General features: G+C 44.5%; 2 pseudogenes; both read left to right on the top strand.

Annotated features, from left to right (window-relative positions):
• The first annotated feature begins 7,258 nt into the window (after positions 1-7,258).
• LOC110561213 (small ribosomal subunit protein eS12-like) lies at positions 7,259-7,640 on the top strand (annotated as a pseudogene).
• Positions 7,641-7,913: 273 nt separating this feature from the next.
• LOC110561217 (glyceraldehyde-3-phosphate dehydrogenase-like) lies at positions 7,914-8,935 on the top strand (annotated as a pseudogene).
• Positions 8,936-9,601: the final 666 nt, after the last annotated feature.

Here is a 9,601-nt window from a genome sequence, read left to right as displayed (position 1 = left end):
TCAGAGAAGAATATCCTCTTTATTCTTCCCCTTTACATCATCTCCCTCGCACCTGGGGAGTCTGGATGCCCAGAGCCCCAGAGCACCCTGAATCTGATGAAGGGTTGCACCAAAGCGCACCAAGACCTAAATCCCTCCCAGATTTGTGCAGATTTTCTGTGGCTTAACTAGATTCCTAATTGTCCTGCCACCTGTACTGAAACACACACTGCATGTTAATCTCGAATTCTTTTCCGTTTCCATAATCTTGGTAAAGTTTCCTGTACTCAAACACTAAATTCAAATTGGTCTGTGGATGTACTTTTTAATGAATTAAATTCTCTGTTATGATCGCCAATATTATGGCTTCTTTGGAAGTACTCGAACAACTGAAAAGCGCCTGATTCCCTTGCCACGGACCCTGCACTATGCCTCGCAGGCTGTGGACCTGAGCATCCTGGCATCTATTATCTCCTGCCGTCATTTCACAAGAGTTTAAGGGGAAGAGTAAGAGCTTCTACCTGTTCATTTCGGGTTCCACCCCCTGATGTGTTTGTTTGTTATTTATTCATGCGCACAGGTGCTTTGTCTGCATATATGTCTGTGTGTCTCCTGTGTTCCTGATGCCTGCCACGGTCTCAGGAGGGTATCACTGGATCCCCTGGAAGTAGAGGTGGTTTTGAGTTACCCTGTGGGTAGCACCAATTGAATCAGGATCTCTGGAAGAGCAGCTAATACTCCTAACTCACGAGCCCTCCCTCAGCCCCAAAGCAAGCACTTATTTTCATTGCCTTGTTTATTTGCTGTGGTACTGAGATTATAGAATGAAAACAGACTTCAGCATCTGCTACGTAAACATTTGTCTGGACATTTAAAAATGTCTCTGGGATGATCTGAGACAAATTGTTTAAGTGTTGCTGTCCTCATATGCCAAGCTGAAACGAAGTGTCATCCACAGTGCCACTCACAGGCTGTTCTCACGGGTCATACAACAAAGTGTGTAGCTGTTTCTGGAAAGGTGAAGGTGCAGCTTCTGTGTTTTTGTCTCTTTTTGTTTTAATTGTTGTAGGATTGGGAAATCAAAGCATGTAATGCATTCTGCCAGCAGGTTACACTTTCAACCTTTTTTTTTTTTTCTTTCTGAGACATTGTCTCAAAATGTGTAATTCTCCTGCCTCAGCCTCCTGAGTGTTGGGATTACAGGCATGCACCATGATGCCTGACCAAGATAAATTATTTTTGTACCTGAAATACTCTTACAAAAAAGGGGGTGTCCCAATTTTAATTAATTAGTATATTAATTTAGTTATTTGATGCTAGGGATTGAATCTAGGACTTTGAGCATAGTAAATAAGCACTCTACCTTTAAACATCACTTTGACATTCGTCAAAGAAGGCTCCCGTGAGAATGGGGGAAAGGACAGATGTTGGCCAGATGATATAAAGATTAGTTGTTGGGTTTGGAATGATGCATGAGGACCTGAGTGTGTAAGCCCAGCACTGTTGAGGTCAGAGGCAAAGATGAGAGCTTGTTGGCTGCCAACCTAGGTCCAGATTCAGTGAGAGAATCTCAAGGGAATAAGGTGGGAACTGAGAAGGCAGAGCGTCTTTCTCTTGCTTCGACGTGCAGGCACACCAAAAACATCTGCGCATTCACTGCACATACGGCACACCCAGGCTTTAGTTATAACAGGAGTAAGTTCTGAAGCTATAATTTACAGCTGATAATAACAGTTAGCAATAACGATTTGGCTAAATCAGATTTGCTCAGAGAATAGAGATGATCTCACCATATCAGAAGATAATAACAAAAGCCTATTACACACCTAGACCATGCATTTTTTATTGTCAGTCATACCTCAATAGAAGTGGAAGGCTTAGTGCTGGTACAACTGGCTGTCTACATGCAGAAGAATGAAACTAGATCCATATTTATTACCCTGCACAAAACTAAAGTCCAAGTGGACCAAAGACCTCAACCTAAAACCAGATATTCTAAATTGGTTCGAAGAAAAAGTGGGGAAGACCCTAGAACTTATTGGCACAGGAGACAACTTCCTGAACAGAACCCCAACAGCACAGGCTCTAAGAGCAACAATCAATAAATGGGACCTCATGAAACTGAAAAGCTCTGTAAAGCAAAGGACACTGTCATCAAAACAAAGCCTACAGACTGGGAAAGAATCTTCACCAACCCTTTATCTGACAGAGGGCTGATATCCAGTAGATATAAAGAACTAAAGAAGCTGAAAAGCAGCAAACCAAGTAATCCAATTAAAAAATGGGGAACAGAGCTAAACAGAAAATTCTCGATAGAGGAATATCGAATGGCAGAGAAACACTTAAAGAAATGCTCAACGTTATTAGCCATTAGGGAAATGCAAATCAAAACGACCTTGAGATATCACCTTACACCCATCAGAATGGCCAAGATGAAAAACTCAAGTGACAACACATGCTGGAGAGGTTGTGGAGAAAGGGGAACCCTCCTCCATTGCTGGTGGGAATGTAAACTGGTACACCACTCTGGAAATCAATCTGGCACTTTCTCAGACAATTAGGAACAGTGCTTCCTCAAGACCCAGCTATACCACTGCTAGGTATATACCCAAAATTTGCTCAAGTACACAACAAGGACATTTGCTCAACCATGTTTGTAGCAGCTTTATTTGTAATAGCCAGAACCTGGAAACAACCCAGATATCCATCAACAGGGGAATGAATACAGAAATTGTGGTATTTTTACACAATGGAATACTACTCAGCAATCAAAAAGGAGGGAATCATGAAATTTGCAGGCAAATGGTGGGACCTAGAAAAGATCATTCTGAATGAAGTATCCCAGAAGGAGAAAGACAAACATGGTATATACTCGCTTATATAGACCTACAAGAAATGATAAACATAATGAAATCTATACACCTAAAGAAGATAAACAAGAAAGCGGACACGGCGTAAGATGATCAATCCTCACTTAGAAAGACAAATAAGATGTGCATTGGACGTATGACAGGAGTCTACTGCAGAAGGCATCTTAAAGACTCTACCTAGCAGTGTTTCAAAACAGATACTAAGACTCATAACCAATCATCCGGCAGAAGGGAAGTTAGTATGATGTGGAAAGGACAGGAGCTCCACATGGGCCAAATATATCTGGGCACAGGGGTCTTTTCTGAGACTGACACTCCACCAAAGACCATGTGTGGATATAACCTAGAACCTTTGCTCGGATGAAGCCCATGGTAGCTCAGTAACCAATTGGTTTTCCTAGTAAGGGGAACAAGGACTATTTCTGACAGGAACTCAATGGCAGGCGCTTTGACCTCCCCACCCCCAAGGGAGGAGCAGTCCTGCTAGGCCACAGAGGAGGACTTTGCAGCCAGTCCTGAAGATACATGATAAAACAGGGTCAGATGAAAGGGGAGGAGGTCCTCTCCAATCCGTGGACTTGGAAAGGGGCAGGGAGGAGATGAGGGAGGGAAGGTGGGATTGGGAGGGAATAAGGGAGTGGGATACAGCGTTAATAAAATGTAACTAATAATAAAAAAATTAAATTAAATTAAATTAAAAAGAAGTGGAAGGCTGTTAAGATTATTAGTGTTATCATTTCCCCCTTTTCAGTATCTCCCGGACTGAAGGGAAAGCTTTGCTCTTTAGGGACCATGAGCTTGTCTGTTTGGGCAAGCTGCCTTATCAGCCTCAGTTTCTTCATCAGAAAAACTTCATCTAAAAAATATGTATGGGGAAGGGGAGAGGGCTCAGCAGTTAAAGGGACTTGCTGCCACACCCAAAGCCTGAGTTCAGTCCTGGGGCCTACATGGTGGACAGCAGGAGGGAAAAGACTTCTGTCCTCAATCTGTGCACTGTTGCACATGCTCACTACCCTCCAAAATAAACAGAGAAGAAGGTAGTAAAATCATATTGTACGTAGGTATGTTAGGGTATGGAGGTACCCTTGAGCAAGTTGCCGATGCAACATGGGCCTCTCCTAACTATTCTTGCAATTTGTTTATTATTTACTTACTCTTATTTATGACAGGATCCTACTATTTAGTCCTCGATGAACTGGAACTTCTTCTGTGCACCAGGCTGGCCTTGAACTTTCAGTGACGTTTCTCCTTCTGCCTCCCTGGCTCTGGGATTATAGGTAGGCACCACTACATCCAGCAACAACTTGCTATGAGTTTATTATTACTTTCCAATAATGTTTAAAAATCATAGGTGGCTCAGCATTTAACAGCAGTGACTACACTTCCAGGGGACCCAGGTTCAAGTTTCAGCACCCACACAGCAGCTCACAACTGTCAATAACTTAATCCCAGGGCTCCAACAATCTCACATAGACAGGCAATACACCAATGCACATAAAATAAAATAAATATTAAAAAGTTATGTCAGGCTAGTTGCTAGGGAGAATGCTTGCTTATTGCATATGAAACCCTGGGTTCATTCCCCAGGACCATAGGAACTGGATGTGATGGTGCAGGCAAATAATTTCAGTCAATGTATTCATATACAGATAAAATAAAATAAATATCTTTAGGAATTTTTAAAGGGTGGCTGCTGGCCAGTGAGTACAATCATTTCCTTTTTCCTGAACAAGCTACTTTAAAAATATTTTATGTATAGCCAGGTGGAGGTGAAGCAAAATTTTAATCCCAGGACTTGGGAGGTAGAGGCAAGTGAATCTCTGAGTTCGAGGCCAGCCTGGTCTACAGAGTGAGTTCCAGGACAGCCAAGGCTACACAGAGAAATTCAGTCTCAAAAAAACAAAAAACAACAAAAACTATTTGTTTGAATATGTGTGTGGCTCCCTTCCTGAGTGTCTGTGTACTATGTGAGTGCCTGGTGCCCTTGCAGGCCACAGAGAGCGATGGAATCCCAGGAGCTGGTAACCAGTGGTTACAAGCCACTTTCTCGGTGCTGGGAACTGAACCCAGCCCCTACGCAAGCAGTAACCACTTTTAACCACCGAGCCACCTCTCCAGCTCCATAATTTTGCTTTCCCTTAAGCCAAGACAAACCAAAAAATAAAAAATAAATCAACGAAGCAAACTAGAAAAGGGCATTGGGTATCCTAGAACTGGACTGACAGGCAGTTCTGAGCCACAGGGTATAAGTGCTAAGACCTCAATCTGAATCCTCTGGAAGATCAGGGGTGCTCTTAATTGCGGTGCCAGGGTCCAGGAGGATTAGCTTTAATATTGTAGCAATTGTTATATCTTTTCCTCCTTCTTTTTGAGAGTCTTACTATGTAGCCCTAACCATCTTGGAATTCCCAAAACATAGATATTTATCTGCCTCTGCCCCTTGAATGCTGAGATTAACGGAATGCGTCACCACACCCGGCCTGGTCTTCTAGTTAATTTATTATCTACTACCTCCTGCATAAAAGTGAAGGAATGATAAGGCAAATGGTTGCTCACCTTGGAGAGTGAAATGACAGGCCTAAGGGAAGGGTCAGTATCGAGACTGATTTCTACCAAAGAATGCCTGCTTTTCCTCGTAAGCAAGGCAAGTCCAGCTGGAGACGTGGAAGAGGACACTGGCTGATGAAGACTCATGCAGCTGGGCAAAGGCACTGTGGAGATAACCAGGCTTAGCATGTCTTCAGTTGCTAGAACACTTGCTTAGCGTGGCTCCAGAGTACGTAAAGCCAGGTCTGTAATCTTAGCACAAATGAAGCCACTAGTTTCCTGGTCATCCTCAGTCACAGAGAGGAGTCTGATGCTAATGAATAATCACAAAATCATACCAGAAGATGAGCTTGGACAAATGCTGGGCACAGTGGAGGAGGCTGTAGTCTCTGTACCTCTACAGGTGGGGGCAGGACAATTGTCATGCAGTTGAGGCCAGCCTAGACTACAGAGTGAAACCCTGTTTAGAAAAACTGAAAAAGGATGCTGGCAAATTGGCTCAGTGGTCAAGAGCAAACATTGCTGTTGCAGAGGACTTGTGTTTGGTTCCCAGCATCCATATGGTTCCCAGTGGCTCCAAACAACTGTAATGCCAGTTCCAGGGGTCCTGATGCCTCTTCTGATCTCCAAGGACACCAGGCACTCACATGATTCAGAGACATACATGGCAGGCAAAACACTCATACACACAAAATAAAACTAAAAACAAATCTAAGAAAAAACAAGATGTTGCTCTTTCTGGTTTTGTTGTTGTTTTGTTTTTCAGAAAAACCATGAAGAAAGAAAGAAAGAACACACTAAACTTAGTGGCTTTGGGGGTATGAGAAAGAACATAAATATTCTTATTCACCACTGTCAGTGCCAGACTAACCTTCAAGAATGTCCTTGCAGGATGTGGTTTTGTACTTCTTTAGACCCAACAGTTGGGAGGGAGAGGAAGGTGGATCTCTATGAGTTCAACGAGTTCAGGCAAGCTAAGAGGACATGCAGTAAAACCCTGTCTCTAAACAAAACAAAACAACAACAACAACAACAACAAAACCAGCCAGGTATGTTGGTGCACTTCTTTAATCCCAGCACTGGGGAGGCAGAGGCTGGCCGATCTCTGTGACTTCGAGGCCAGCATGGTCTACAAAGCAAGTCCAAGACAGCCAAGGTTACAAAGAGAAACCCTATCTCAAAAAACAAAAACAAAACAAAAACAACAACAAAAGAATGCCCTGACCTCTTGCCCTTAGGGACAATCTGACATACCTGTCAATCACACATACAAAAATGATTTTCCTCAGGAGTAACATACACAGGTATAGCTGAGATGTCTCCACCTTTGGGTCAGAAAGTCAGTTTTTCTGTAGAGAAGGATTTCCCAGGCAGCTATTGTGGCTGTGCGTGCATTCTTTCCTTCCTTCCTTCCTTCCTTCCTTCCTTCCTTCCTTCCTTCCTTCCTTCCTTCCTTTCTTTCTCTCTCTCTCTCTCTCTCTTCCTTCCTTCCTTCCTTCCTTCCTTTCTTTCTCTGTCTCTCTTTCACTGAAAGAAATTTATAATGAAAGGGAGGGAAGAAAGGGGAAGGAGGGGCACCCCAGAAAGGAGAGAAACCAAGAAAGTCAGAGAAAGAAAGAAAAAGAGAGAGCATGACTTTTGTCACAGAACTTGGGAGGCAGACACAGGTGGATCTCTGTGGGTTCAGGGGCCAATCTGGTCTATGTAATGAGTTCCAGGATAGCCAGAGCTATGTATAGAAAGTCTGTCTCAAACAAACAAACAAACAAACAAACAAACCAAGCTTTTCTTTCTGCCTGCTGCGGAGGCAGAGGCAGAGGCTTGGTGCATTCAAGATTCAGCCACACCTGTGTTCCAGCTCCATGGCAGAGGAAGGCATTGATGCTGGAGGTGTAGCGGATGTCAATACTACTCTACCAGAAATGCTGAAGACCACCCTCATCCATGATGGCCTAGCACATGGCATCTGCCAAGCTGTCAAAGCCATAGACAAACGCCAGGCCCATCTTTGTGTGCTTGCATTCAACTGTGATGAGCCTATGTATGCCAAGCTGGTGCTGAGCACCTTATCAGCCTGAGTAAGGTTGATGACAAGAAACTAGGGGAACGCATAGGTCTCTGTAAAATCGATGAAGAGAGGAAGCCACAGGAAGTGGTTGGTTGCAGTGTGTAGTGCCTAAGGAGTAGGACAAAGAATCTCAGGCCAAAGATGTCATAAAGGAGTACTTCAAACGCAAGAAATGAATAACTAAAAAAAATAGCTCATAAAAAACAAACAAACAAGATAAAAAACAATTACAACAAAAATCGGGTTACAGAAAGCAATGGCCACATGTCACACACAACTGAAATAAAATTCTTGAGCCTATGAGTTGCAATATTTTTATGTTGTTTTTATGTTATTGTCTCTGAAGGTATACTTTAGGGGGTATCACCCATTTGAAATTAACAATTGTGGTTCTCTGCTCCTCCCTGTTCCAGAGACAGCCGCATTTTTTTGTGCTGTGCCAGCCTCGTTTCTTAGACACGATGGTGAAGGTTGGAGTAAATGGATTTGGTCACATTGGATGCCTACTTACTCGGGATGCCAGCATCTCTGGCAAAGTGGAGATTGTTGGCATCAATGACCCTTTTACTGACCTCAACTACATGGTCTACATGTTCCAGTGTGACTCTTCCATGGTGAGTTCAATGGCACAGTCAAGGTTGAGAACGAGAAGCCTGTCATCAACGCAAGCCCATCGCCATCTTCCAGGAGCGAGATCCTGCTAACATCAAATGGGGCGATGCCAGTGCCATCTGGCTATCCTGGAACTCAGAGTATGTGTGGAGTTTACTGGTGTCTTCACCACCACAGAGAAGGCTGGGGCCCACTTGAAAGGTGGGAGCCTAAAGGGTTACCATCTCTGCCCCTTCTGCCGATGCCCCCATGTTTGTGATAGGCATGAATCTTGAGAAGTACGACAACTCACTCAAGATTGTCAGCAATGTTTCCTGCACCACCAACTGCTTAGCCCACCTGGCCAAGGTCATCCATGACAACTAAGGCATCGTGGAAGGGCTCATGACCACAGGCCACACCATCACTGCTACCCAGAAGACTGTGGATGTCTCCTCTGGAAAGCTGTGGTGTGATGGCTGTGGGGCTGCCCAGAACATCATCCCTGCATCCATTGGTGCTGCCAAGGCTGTGGGCAAGGTCATCCTAGAGCTGAATGGGAAGCTCACTGGCATGTCCTTCCCACAAACGTGTCTGTCATGGATCTGACATGCCGACTGCAGAAACCTGCCTAGTATGATGACATCAAGAAGGTAGTGAAACAGGCATCTGAGGGCCACTAAAGGGCATCCTGGGCTACACTGAGGACCAGGTTGTCTCCTGTGACTTCAACAGTGACTCCCACTCTTCCACCTTTGATGCTGATGCTGGCATTGCCCTCAATGACAACTTTGTAAAGCTCATTTCTTGGTATGACAATGAACAGGGCTACAGCAACAGGGTGGTGGTCCTCATGGCCTACACAGCCTCCAAGGAGTAAGAAGCCCTGGACCACCTATCCGAGTAAGGACACGAGAGAGAGGTCCTTGGCTGCTGAGGAGTCCCTGTCCCAACCCAGCCCCCAACACTGAGCATCTTCCTCACATTTTCCATCCAAGACCCCTAGAATAGCAGAAGGGATTCAGGGAGCCCTACTCTCTTGAATACCACCAATAAAGCTCACTGCACCCCCCCCCACACACACAATAGCAATTGTACCAAATGTGCCCACGTATCTGTTTTGTAGCACTGTGGGCTAGTTTACAGTTGTGTTTGAAAATGTAGCAGGAGCAGTCCTGGTGGTGGGGAAGTGATGGTTCAGGAGTCTTGGGGAGGCAAGGTTTACAGGCTGCTCCTGGCTGTTTCTATGGAACTAAGATTCTCGTGGGCTAAACTGCACATTAGAGAACTAGAGAGCTAGCTCCCTCCAGTGAGCATTGCAGAACTAGATAGCTCTCTCCAGATCTCCTTAGGCATCTCTTAATCTGTGCAAGGTCACATACCAGCACATCCAAGGCCTGTCACATGCTGTCTGCTCTTGGGAAGAACCTGGAATGGTCCTAGTGTCTTGCCCGGACTTGTGTCAAAGGACTGGACTTTAGCATGACTGCTAGAATTGGGTTGCTGTGGTTTCCCATGGATTTTTGCCATGGCATGTGAGGCCCCA

This window comes from Meriones unguiculatus, chromosome 5 (assembly GCF_030254825.1).
Source record: "Meriones unguiculatus strain TT.TT164.6M chromosome 5, Bangor_MerUng_6.1, whole genome shotgun sequence".
Classification (NCBI taxonomy): domain Eukaryota; kingdom Metazoa; phylum Chordata; class Mammalia; order Rodentia; family Muridae; genus Meriones; species Meriones unguiculatus.
Note: the sequence above shows the minus strand (reverse complement) of the source record. Positions and strands in the feature narration are given on the sequence as shown.